Source organism: Staurois parvus, unplaced genomic scaffold, assembly GCF_062004578.1.
Source record: "Staurois parvus isolate SC_StPar_1 unplaced genomic scaffold, SC_StPar_1.0 ptg000697l, whole genome shotgun sequence".
In the NCBI taxonomy this organism is placed as follows: Eukaryota; Metazoa; Chordata; class Amphibia; order Anura; family Ranidae; genus Staurois; species Staurois parvus.
The window spans coordinates 61,627-74,693 of NW_028318493.1; positions in this window are offsets into that span (position 1 = coordinate 61,627).

Here is a 13,067-nt window from a genome sequence, read left to right on the forward strand (position 1 = left end):
ACATGGTACAGCAGGCACATCAGGAATATGAAATGTTGGGTTTATATATTCTTTAAAGAAGGGGATCTGTGCCAATAGATACAAAGACTGGCATAAATGGCCTGAAAATGCTAATCCCCTGGCTGCCATGCTGATGCTCCAACATCACCAAGTTAAATTATAATAAATAGTGATTTTAGTCTGGTTTACTTTTTTGGGCCTACAAAAAAAAAAAAAGAAAAAAAAAAATCACCCTATTTTTGCCAAAACTGAGTTGATGATCTGAAACGTCAACGGGAGATGCATCTGCATACTTTGTGGGTCACAACTATTGACTAGACGTGTGCGATGTATTCATTAAGAACCAAAACTAACTAAATTTGTAATTTGGATGTATCCAAATCACAATAGTAATGAATTTTGACGAATCCAAAACGACAACAAAATTCATAGGCAGCTTCAGAGAGTTTTGTAACTTCAATAATAGTCATTGCTATGGTTGGCCAAAGCCAAACAAAAAGTCACAACAAGTCGCATCAAAATTGCCGAAACATAACAAATGAATTTGAATCCTCCAAATCTATTCAGAACATCAAATATACAAAACAAAATCATTCTAACATAAGAGGATGAACCAATATGATTGACTAAAACTCATTAGAAACAAAATTTTCATTGTGCTCATCTCTATTGACACCATTGAACATCTAATATTTTACACGCTACCCCAAGCTCCACTCTTCAATCACATCTCAGTTGCTGGCTCGTCTCCCTTGAAGTCTAGTGCAAAAAGGAGTCAGAATACACTTGTTCCTTCTGGCCATTTTAATAAATGAATATGTCGCATCTCCCTGTGCGACATTCCTGTTAGTCCAACAGCTCCAATAAATTATACTAGCATGACAATCAAGCAATTAGCAATTTTAGGACAAGAGGTCACAGTTTAACCTTTGCCAGTTTAAGGTGGGATTAAAAGCAAACATTTTGCAGCCCATCAAGTCTTAGATATGTTGGCTTTATTAGCTCTCTTTTTTTAGGCTTGTTTTATTTTCACATGGTGATCAAAGCCTGTAAGTCTTCCAAGTTAGCTGAAGCTTGGCTTTAAATTTTCACATCTAACCCCCACTAAAGCCTGGTTCACACCAACGCAGTTTGCATGTTGTCCTCTGCAGGGTTTTCCACAGAATTTTTTTTTTTGGCCAACCTGTTGCTGGGCAGACTAAAACGCAAAATGAGACCAAAAAAAAACACAAAAACAAAAACGACGCATTTGCACATGCATTTTCTGCAGCATCTCCATTAAAGTCTTTTAAAAACAAAAAGTTGTGTTTTGGATTCAATAAAGTCCCTAACCCTCCCCCCCCCCCCCAAAAAAAAAAAACCCCACACAGGTGTAATGTGTCCCTTAGGAAGCCATGTTAAACAGACTGGTGTGCATTTCTGCCAAAAGCACAAAAAACATAATACAAAGGCATTCTTGTGAACCAGGCCAAACATTTATTAATTTTATAAAAAAAGGTGAATGTATCCTTTAATTGTTGCAACAGAAAGATACTAGACAATGGTAAAAAGGGACCCTACAGAAAATTAGAAGCTTCTGCCAACACCTTCAGGGTGCACCAAGTCCAGCAGAGGCCCTGGGACATAGGACACGGTTAGTACCAGGCACAAGTCAGTGTCATTTGTCCCCCCAAGATTCCTATAGGAACCTCACACCACATGGATTTCTGCCATTTACACATCCACGGTTACCGCAACAAGAGCGGGGCAAAGATATTGGGATCTTGAGATGCCCATAATCCAAACATACTCTCTAGAAACCAAAATGCTGGTCATAATTTGGGGGAGGGGGAATGGGGGCCATTCAACATTTACAGAGCTCGTTGACTGCAGAGTCCATAAACTATGGAGAGCACATAACAGTTCCAGAAGGACCTATCAACATGACCCAGAGGGCCCCATATCCAACAGAGCAGATGTCACTAAGCTGGACAAATTTAAACAGCAGAAACCTATACAACATACTACCCAACAGAGACACACTCACCTTACACCCTCCACAAGGCGTACACGGAAATTGTTACACCACCCGGGGAATTTGTATTTAAAGTACCTTCAGCTGAGTTTGATTAGCCCAGTTAGGATAATGGTCACCAGCTGAGAATATTATCATCCCATTTTCACTGCTCATCATGAAGCAGTTCTTTGCCCCAACCCACACTCTTTTTAAGGTGGAACGCCAGCCAAAATGTTGTTCTTAGGGATTGTTCACACTTGACTGTTTTACCAACTCTTGTCACCCTTTGGCAAGTGTTGGTCCGGCGTTTGTGGAGCGTTTTTTAATACTCGGCAAACGCTCCACAAACGCCACATGCGCGGTTCAGAGGTGGTTGCTAGGCGTTTGTTGAGCGTTAAAAACGCCCCACAAATGCCTATAATGAAGTTTGAATGGTGTTACCGATCCGCAACCGCGTCGCAACCGCACCGCAAATGCCGGCCGGGCGTTTGTGGAGCGGTACCATAGACTAGAATAGGAGGCTTCAACGCCTCCTGACTCGACCAGTGGAGTCAGTTTTGCCACGACGCTAATGCTTCCGTTAGAACAGCACTATGTGCTGCAATGTGCAGAATTGTCCAAGGCGTTTGGGAAGCGGTTTGGGAAGTGCCTTTCTGCAGCCTGCACACAACGCTAGTGTGAACGTAGCCTTAATGGATAGTGCAAAGACTAATCCCCACCAGGTTTTTATTGTCATATCTGTTGGGTAAGGCTCCATTCACACTTGTGCGACTTGTCATGTGGCTTTTGACATCAAAGTCAAATGACAAGTCACAGCCCATTCTTTTCAATGGCACCTGTTAAAATTGGTGTGACTAAGGGTTCGTTCACGCCATGGTGCAGAGACCTCAGTTTTTCCACATGCATTCTGCAAGGGCACAACTGAATCAATTGTTCTTTTTGTGCCCTGTTCACACCACAACACTAGCATCATGTACAGATTTTTTCTGCACAGGAATCTGCAACGTGTATAAAACTCATTGAATTGCACATGAAAACTGATGTCTCTGTAATTTAAATCTGCACATCAGTTTTCATTTGTTTTTCTGCACTGTGTGTGATGGAGTTTAAATTTCCCCTCACTTCTTGTGTAGTCACAAGAAGAGGAAGTGAGAAAGCATCTTGGAAAGACAGACAGCAATGTGTTTTTAGCACTGTGTCCCCTGTGAGATATTCCTTCACTTCCTGCCTAGGGTTGCCACCTTATCCCTTTAACTCTGAACATGTGTAATTAATATGTTTGGTTTTAAAGGGATGAGGTGGCAACCCTAGGCTAACAGCCCATTGCAAATACTGTTGTCAGAGACTGTGATACTAAGTGGTGATGGGCTGAACACCCCCCTCGGGTCGAACATTCGGAAGTCTATGGGACTCGAACTTGTAAATTCAAAAGTGCCCATTTTGAAGGCGTATATGCAAATTGGACGTAAAAGGGGTATGGGGACCACCCTGAGGGACATGAATCAGTTAAAAAAAGAGGCAGTCATTTTTCATTACTAAAGCAAAAAAAGAAAAAAATCCTTTAAATATAATGCTTGGGGGGGGGGGGGGGTCCCCTTAAACTACCTGCAAAGTTGCACATCTGTACAATATATAGAACCTGCTGCAGCAGGACTGACTTTTTTAAATTTAAAATTACATTTTTATTAAAAAAACAAACAGTGTCCTCCCTCCAATCCGTACCAGATCCTTTAGGTCTAGTAGGAAAGTTAGGAGGGACCCTACAGTAATTTGTTTTTTTTTTAACCACTTCCCTTCCACCCATTGCACATAGACGGCAGACGGGAGGCAGTGCCAATGCAGGCAAACCTTCCTGTACGTCAGCCTGCATTGATCTCTCGTGCGCGTCTCACAGAGTGCGCACCCCAAAGCCCAGTGATTGGGGTGTCGCACGGACACAGCAGATAACATTACCACTGTGTTCGGGTGATCACGTGGTGTTTTACCATGTGACTGCTGTGATCAAATACAGCAGTCACATAGTAAACACTGGAAACTGAAAGTAAAGATCGCTTCTCTCTGCTCTCAGTGTGAGAGCAGAGAGAAGCGATCCTGCAGTGTGTGTTTTGTATAGGTGGCTTGTTAGCCCCCTTGTGATAGCAGTAAAGTTGAATGTAAAAAAAACTCCAAAAAACTAAATGTTAAAAAAAGTTACGCTTAATCAAAATAAAAGGAACTATGATAAAAATGTTTTATTGGAATAAAAATGTTTTTTAAACGTTTTATTATGTAATTTAAAAAAATTATATTTTTGGATAACTGTGTGGTCCCTGCTACCAGTAAGAAGTCTGTTGGTGTTTTTTTTTTTTTAATGAAAAAAGAATATATAAAAGCATCTCGGTCTCCTCTTTTTCCTACCCATGCACACGCACACGCAAACATGCAGTTAGGTCCTCCATGTGTATGTAAAAAGCAATTGTGCCACACATGTGAGATATTGCTGCAAACAATAATTCTAGGGCCATAATTCATTTTAAACTCTATACAGACAACTGTAAACTCTTTAAGTGCTGGTTCACACTATAGAAACGCAGTCCAGATGCATTCTGGATGCATTTCTGCATGCGTGTTTTTGACATGTTCCGGTGCATTTTTGATGCATTCCAGTTAATTTTTCCCCCTCTCTTTTCCTTTGATTTAAATAGCGACATGTGCATTCCAGTGAATTTTTGGTGCATTTTGATGCGTTCCAGTGTGTTCTGGTGCATTTTTTATGTGTTTTACCGTGTTCCAGTGCAGTAAGCAGCATATATATATGCAGCATATTCTACTTTTTTTTCTGCAACCAGAACACACTCAAACTGCAAGCACTGATGTGAACTATGACATTGACAACCATATAATCTACTTTCTGTGCGTTTTGGATGCAGAAAAAAAGCTACTGAAATGCATGTAGTGTGAACTGGCCCCTAGACTAGGTTCACACTAATGCGGTGCAAGACACCACTTGTAATGTGCACAGGATTTGCACCGCATTCCTGTGCGAATGACATGCAATGTCTGTGAGGTGCATACATTTTGTATGGCTCAAATCGCATTGCATCTGCACCAAAAAGGAGCAGGGCCCTTTATTTTACCCGCACCTGAATTTCATCGAATGGGTATTCTCAAAGGACCACAGTAGACATTAAAAATCTGTGCAGTTTCGTAAAGTGATTATAATTAATAAGTAATGTTATTGTTTTACATGTAGGCCATTTGGTTCCCCTCAGAAGCCTGGCTGAGAAACTCCTAGTTGGCGTTGGTTTGTGTGATGTCACAAGCCATGGTTTTTATAAGTTGTAGACAGATATTATGTTTCTCTACATCATTGGTCTCCAAACTTTGGCCCGGTGGCCAGATGCAGCCCTTTGTTTGTCTTTATCCAGCCCTCGAAGCACTATTCCTCTCACTGACACCAACAATGGGTCACTATTCCTCCCACTGACACCAACAATGGGTCACTATTCCTCCCACTGACAGCAACGATGGGTCACTATTCCTCCCATTGACAGCAACGATGGGTCACTATTCCTCCCACTGACACCAACGATGGGTCACTATTCCTCTCACTGACACCAACAATGGGTCACTATTCCTCCCACTGATCCCAATTATGGAGTACTATTCCTCCTACTGATCCCAATTATGGAGTACTATTCCTCCTACTGATCCCAATTATGGAGTACTATTCCTCCTACTGATCCCAATTATGGAGTACTATTCCTTACCCTGATACCAAAAATGGGACACTATTCCTCCTACTGATACTAGTGATGGGACACTGATTACTTCCAGGACATTTGCTACTCCCACTGGCCACAGTCCAACTCCCTCAAAGTCTGAAGGACAGTAAACAGGCCCTTTGTTTGGAGACACGCTATTTTCTGTATGCTGTATATGACTAGAGGTACAAGGCTTTGTCTGTTTTATTACACTGTAACCTAAAACTTTCAATAAAGTTTTTTACTGTAAAAAAAAAACAACTCCTAGTTAGCAACCCTTATATATTGCCTTGTTGCTAGGACGTTTGTGGTTTTCACTCCTGCAATGCTGGGGGTCAGCATCCAATGGTTTTCACTTCCTAGCAACAAGTAAGGACATGGGGGTTACTAACTAGGTGTTTGTCAGACAGGCTTCTGAGGGGACTCAAAAGGCCTACAGGTAAAACAAGAAACTGAATGATCATTTTACAACGGTGCAGAGATTTTGAATATCTACTGGGGCCCTTTGACTGCATAAGCTTTTTTTCTGGAAAAGATGATCTTTTATTCTATCCATCTACTGCCATTAAGTGTGTTTTGTCCTGAAAATATGCGTTTAACAGCTGCACAAATATTGTGTGGCGTACAAAATTGCAAAGGCCACCACTTCATTTCTCAGGGACTCTGATTTCAGAAAATATATAATGTCTGGGGAGGGGGGGGGTTCTAGGTAATTTTCTAGCAAAAAAATGCCCCAGCCCTTCTCTTTTTTTGTTTACTTCCTGGGGTCCTCCTTTGGGTGTCTATATCACTGCCTGTGTGATGTGGACACTGAGTATTGGTGAAGGTGACTCTTCCAGTGTCGGATCCCCTCTCATAGGTTGATGAAGCAGGAGAAGCCACGGGGTGATGAGGGGACCGGGGGGCGATGAGGGGACCAGGGGGGGCGATGAGGGGACCGGGAACCAAGAGCGAGAACAATGTCTGCTCCCCGGGGCAGGACGTTATCTGGGCTCATAGGGGAAGCTGTGACTTGGATCCATTACACTGAGGGTTGGCTTAGGAAGACGGGGCTGAAGTCAGAGGACTGAGGTAACTAACGCACAGCACACTATTTACATTTCATTCTTGTCTGGAGTTTGGCTTTAACAAAATGGCTTCTCTTTGTCCAGATGTATTACAGGTTAGGATTTGTACTGGTATGTGCCATGGTTACCGTTTGAAACATTTTGCTTTTTGACTTTTAGGGTCCATTCACACCGCGCAGCATCCATCGTCCTTCATTGGATTACCATGTTGTATTTGGACTGACAATTTCTCACAAGGGTAAGTCTGCAGCATCTTCGGCTGTTTTTCATGCATTTTCAGGCTTGAGCATGTTTGTTTTAGCCGGTGGAAAGTCAGTTAGAGATATAGTGGTGGATTGGATCCCCTGTCAGGTTTTTATTTCTGTCTGTGTCCCCATTATGGCTCTAAGCGACTGTTCACACCATGCCAGCATCAGAATTGAACAGGAACACACTGTGCGTTCCTGTGCGATTCACATGCGGCTCTGTGAGGTGCAATTTTAATCCCATTTATTTTGAATGGGCTAAAATTGGACCACACTACACTAAAAGTGCACTACTATTTAAAGTGTACTGTAACCAGATCGCATGGTATAAAAGTACCATGCAATCAGCTGAAAGCAAACACACTGCGTTTCCAACCTGTGCTTGGGGTGTTGTTAAATTTTTTAACCACCCGCTGCAGATAACAAAAGCAGTGCATTTTGCATGCAGGTTGAATCGCAAAGAAACGCACAACGCATTCCTGTGTGATTCTGATGCAGGCATGGTGTGAACTGTCCCAGTCTATAACTGGCCTTCACAACAAGGAGCACATGGAAGGGCGACGCATGTCAAACAACAAAAGAGAAAAATTCCCAGCTCTAACTTGCCAGCCAGCCTGCAAACAAACCGAATTTACCTGTCTAACAGTATGCGGTAAAAACAAAGGTTTTGCTAGCATACATTTGCAAAAGAATGCGTAAGCTACAGAGCCTCATCACAGCACCCCAGTATTCTGTAGCTCCTAACTCTACAAATTTAAGAGCCCCCATAGTAGAGGCATGAATACAGAATACTGGGGTGCCGTGACGAGGCTCTGCAACTTACGCATGTATTTGCAAATGTGTGCTAACTAAACCCCTGTTTTTAATGCATACTGCTAGACAGGTAAATTCGGTTTGTTTCAGGCTGGCTGGAAGTTAGAGCTGGGAATTTTTCTCTTTTGTTTGACATGGCATGAACGGGCCCTAAGAGCAATTGAATACTGTATGTGATACTTTTATATTTGCACTAAAATCCAATTTTTCAGGGCAAGGTTTCAAGCTGTGTCCCCGTCTTCCAGGCCCAAGGAGGACTTCTTACCTTGCAGAAGGGGACACACCTTGAAAGCTTGTCCTGAAAAATTAAAATTGTGTCCTGAAATAATGTTATTGTTTCACCTGTAGACCTTTTGGGCAATAGGAGGCTTGGCTAAAAAAACTCCCAGTTAACAACCCCCACATCCTGACTTGTTGCTGAAGTGAAATCCCAGCATTGTAAGAGTGAAAATCAACGGTTTTCATATCCTAGCAATAAGGCAGGACAGGGGGTTGCTAATCGATCTTGTTGCAAGTGCGCTAATACAGCTACAATCACCTCAACAATACGGCTCTGTAATTCATTAAACGGTTTCTTACTGTGCTTTTCTGCCTTTTTGTAACGTCCTCCATGAGCTCCTAAACCTTTCCATCTCCCTCTCACTTACAATTGTTTGGAACGATCAGTGCATGATAGTGGCAGTCATGTGCACTGCTCTATGCACACTACACATCCCAGTCCATAGTCCCTAAGGCACATTTGAACAATGCTAATGAGTTGCATTTTTGGTGCTTTTTTTTAGCATGTTTTTGGAGCTGCACCCTACTTTTGAATGGGCCTCCCTCCACCTCAAAAATGCGCTACAGAAGCTCATGGAGCAAATTTTGGCACTGAGCAAAGTAATTTTTGCTTTGTACGTTTTTCACGTGGAAAATGCATTGCAAAAGGGGCAACTGACTGCTGTGTGTGGGATGCTCTTAAGAAATAATGACAAATCTTAGGAAATAATGGCACTGCAAGCGTGTCACGCGGTTTTCACGTTTTCCGGAACATGGGCAGAAATGCTCATTCCTACTACGCTCAGGTGTGAACAGGGACTAATCCATCTCAGAAATCAGCTAGAGAGGGTGGCTACATTCAAGAAAAAGAATTTGGAGATTTAGCGGAGGCTGAGACAGGGGCGGTCTGATAACTCATGGGGCCCCTGGGCAGCAGGAGATCAAGGGGCCCCTGTGTCCTCGCCTACACTCAAACCACACCCAAAAAAGCCTATGAAAGGTACCAGGGGCATCTCATGGGGCCCCCTACTGACCCCGGGCCCTCGGGCAGTGCCCGAGTTCCCAAATGGTCAGTCCGCCCCTGGGCTGAGAGTAATTGTCAGGGATCGCCACGGCGCATAGGTCTGCACATGCATAGACTGCCGAAAGTCACTAACACGTGGGCACTAGGACCTGGGCGCCCGCGGCAGCAGTTGCGGCCGCGCATTTGCACTCGTGCACACTGGCGTGCACTTGTCAACAATGACAGCGCAGTGAGCTCTATTTAAAGCGGGCTCCTGCAGAACTCAAGTGCCGTATGGTCTTCTCCTGTGTTCCTGTTCCTAGTGCTGAGATTGCTTGTTGCCGAACCTGCCTGACCCGGATTATCGTGACCTTCTCCTGCCCTGATCCCTGGCTTGTCTGACCATTCTTCTTCCTTCTCCTGTTGTCTGACCTCCTGTTGCTGAACCTGGCCCGTGACCTGTTATCCTATTGCCTGCCGCTCTGTACCGTCTACTCCCGCTGTTACCAACCTGGCCTGTCTGACTACGCACTACCTCTTCACATCTTGCTCTTACCTGCTGCCTGCCATTGGCGGCTACCTCTACCACAGCTGGTTGTACTCGGGGGTCGCGACCTGGTCTCAGGCTGCTTCAAGTCCATCCCCACCATCAGGGACTCTGGTGAATCAGCAGACTGAGGCTTAGACCCCGCGCCCCGAGGAATTCCAGCCTGTGGGTTGATAGAGGCTACTGCCAGTCGGCTCCTAACAGTAATAGAAGGGACTTTTCTGAATTAAGAATACAAACTTGCCTCTGTCTCTTTTCGTTTGGAATTGGTTAACTCAGTTTTACCCTTGTACCAAGATACTTACCGTAATAGGGGCTGCACAGCTCAATTTAATAAAGTCTGGTCTTGTTGGTTAGATAATTCTTCAACAGCCACCTCACTGGATCACTAAGAATTTACAAACCATTACCCTAGGTGTTGTGGTCTCTGAATGGATATACAGGTGCATCTCAATAAATTAGAATATCATCAAAAAGTTCATTTATTTCAGTAAGACTGAATTTTGGGTTTTCACTAGCTGTACACCATAATCATCAAAATTAACAGAAAGAAATGCTTGAAATATATCACTCTATGTGTAATGAATCTATATAATATATGTTTCACTTTTTGAATTGAATTACTGAAATAAATTAACTTTTTGATGATATTCTAATTTATTGAGATGCACCTGTAGATACTTTTGTAACTCTATCCAGTGATTGAGCCTTGCACCTTTGTTATTGTTTCATTTGTTGTATAGTTGCTGGTTATGTACTATTGATGTATATCTGAGCAGTGGAGCAGGCCGTAATGTTTGTATTATGCCCACATACAGTAACTTCTAGTTGTAAAGTCCTAATAAAAAAGAGATAAAAAAAAAAAAAGAATACAAACTTGAATAGATTTATTTTCTACAATCAGAGTTTAATGTTACTTTAAAAGTAGACCTATAGGTGAAACGTTTTGGGATAGAGTAAGGGAGGGCAGGGGCGGACTGACAACTCATGGGGCCCCCAGGCAATAGGGGATTATGGGGCCCCGTGTCCTCTCCTACACCCAAAAAAGCCCATGAAAAAGCCAATGAAAGGTACCAGGGGCATCTCATGGGGCCCCCTACTGACCCTGGGCCCTCGGTCAGTGCCCCAGTGGCTAAATGGTCAGTCCGCCCCTGAGGGAGGGTTATAACCCTTGTCAGAATTTTTTTTTTCGCCAGCTGTGTCCCTTTGGGGAGATCTTCCTTCACTTCCTGTCCCATAGCCAAACAGGACAACTAGAGAAAATACCCCCATTAAATGGGACTTTAAACGGCAATATAGCACAAAGATTATGTATAAATCATATGCTTTATTATACAAACATGAATAAAGATCATGCTCATAATAGAAGATGAACAGCTGTGTACATGTTACAAGATTGCATCATAGTGGAACCATATTAAATAGAGGGGAGTAAAAGTCCTCTCTGTAATCTTCACCCGACAGTGTAAAACTGGCGGTAGAGACCCGATGCATTTCAGATGATTGTGTACCCCTGAAGAAGGAATACAAACAGGAGAAGTGCAATCCACATTCTAAAATGAGACCATATTGATCAGAAAACATTCAATATATCACTTCATTCACTAAAGGCAATTATTAATGAAATAACTTACAGCAAAAATGTTGATATTTAGGTATACCACAGCTGAAAACAGATAAAAAACCATTGAACACATCAGCTCATCACACTTGGGTCAGCCACTGTCCACCACATGGAGCATACACAGGGAGCCCTGCTGAGGCACTGGTGTGCAGTCATGTTGGAACAGGAAGGGGCCATCCCCAAACTGATCCCACAAAGTTGGGAGCATGAAATTGTCCAAAATGTCTTGGTATGCTAACGCCTTAAGAGTTCCCTTCACTAGAACTCAGGGGCGAAGCCCAACCCCTGAGAAACAGCCCCACACCATAATCCCCCCTCCACCAAACTTCACACTTGGCAAAATGCAGTCAGACAAATATCGTTCTCCTGGCAACCGCCAAACCCAGACACATCGTGCTTTACACCACTGCATCCGACGCTTTGCATTGCACTTGGTGATGTAAGGCTTGGATGCAGCTGCTCGGCCATGCAAACCCATTCCATGAACCTCTCGACGCACTGTTTTGCTCTGAAGACCACACGAAGATTGTTTCTGCAGACAGTTGGTGACTTCTGCACACTGTGCTCTTCAGCATGCGCTGACCCCTCTCTGTCATTTTACATGGCCTACCACTTGGTGGCTGAGTTGCTGTTGTTCCCAGTTGCTTCCACTTTGTTATAATCCCACTAACAGTTGACTGTGGAATATTTAGTAGCCAGGAAATGTCACGGATGGACTTATTGCACAGGTGACAACCTATCACGGTACCACGCTTGGAGTCACTGAACTCCTGAGAGCGACCCATTCTTTCACAAATGTTTGTAGAAACAGATTGCATGCCTAGGTGATGATTTTATACACCTGTGGCCATGGAGGTGATTGGAACACCTGAATACAAAGCTTTGGAGTGGTGTCCCAATACTTTTGGCAATATGTGTAGAGGGTATAACAGGTAGCCCTGAGAGGTATTAGGACTCCTTGGAAAATGAAAACTTACCACAATTCATGAATTTAAAACAACATTTTATAACCGCTTAAGCTCCTGAAAATTTTACCCCCTTCATGGTCAGGCCATTTTTTTACATTTAGCACTGCTCTAACTGGCAATTGTGCGATCATGCAAAACAAAACATTTTTTACTTTCTGCTATAAAACACATTCAATAAAGAAATGTCTAAAAAACATATTTTCAAATACATTTAGGCCAAAATGTATTCTGCGACAAGTTTTTGGTAAAAAAAAAATCCCAATATGTGTGTATTGATTGGTTTGCGTGAAAATGATAGATTCTACAAGCAAGGTCCCCGGCCAGTCAGCAGCAACAGGAGTATGTCAGTCTGTCAAGCCGTCAGATTTTACCGATTGTTGCTGGGGTGGGTGGCTGTGCAACCACCAAGTTGTTCCATTCCCCCCCCCAACCCCCGCCATGTGTACCAGGCTCTGTGCTTACATCGGTGGACACAGGACTTGGTGCTTGATAGAAGGGAGGCAGATTAGTGAACATCCATTTGCTAATCTGCTCTTCCTACTAAGTGTTGGAAGTGATGTGCAAAATGTCGCTTCTGGTTTCTGGTGCTTCATTAGACAGCAGTTAAGTCATCAGGGGTCCATTTGATATCTCATTAAAGAGAACTTGTCACCAAAACAGCATCATATAGGGGACTTATTGTCCCCTATGTGTTACCACTTGCTAACCGCACTATATAGCCAAATGATGGCTACCGCGGTTGTCCAGTTCTGGGAGGGCATCATATGACGTCTTCCCAGAATGCGCCCTCCCACGCACCCCTA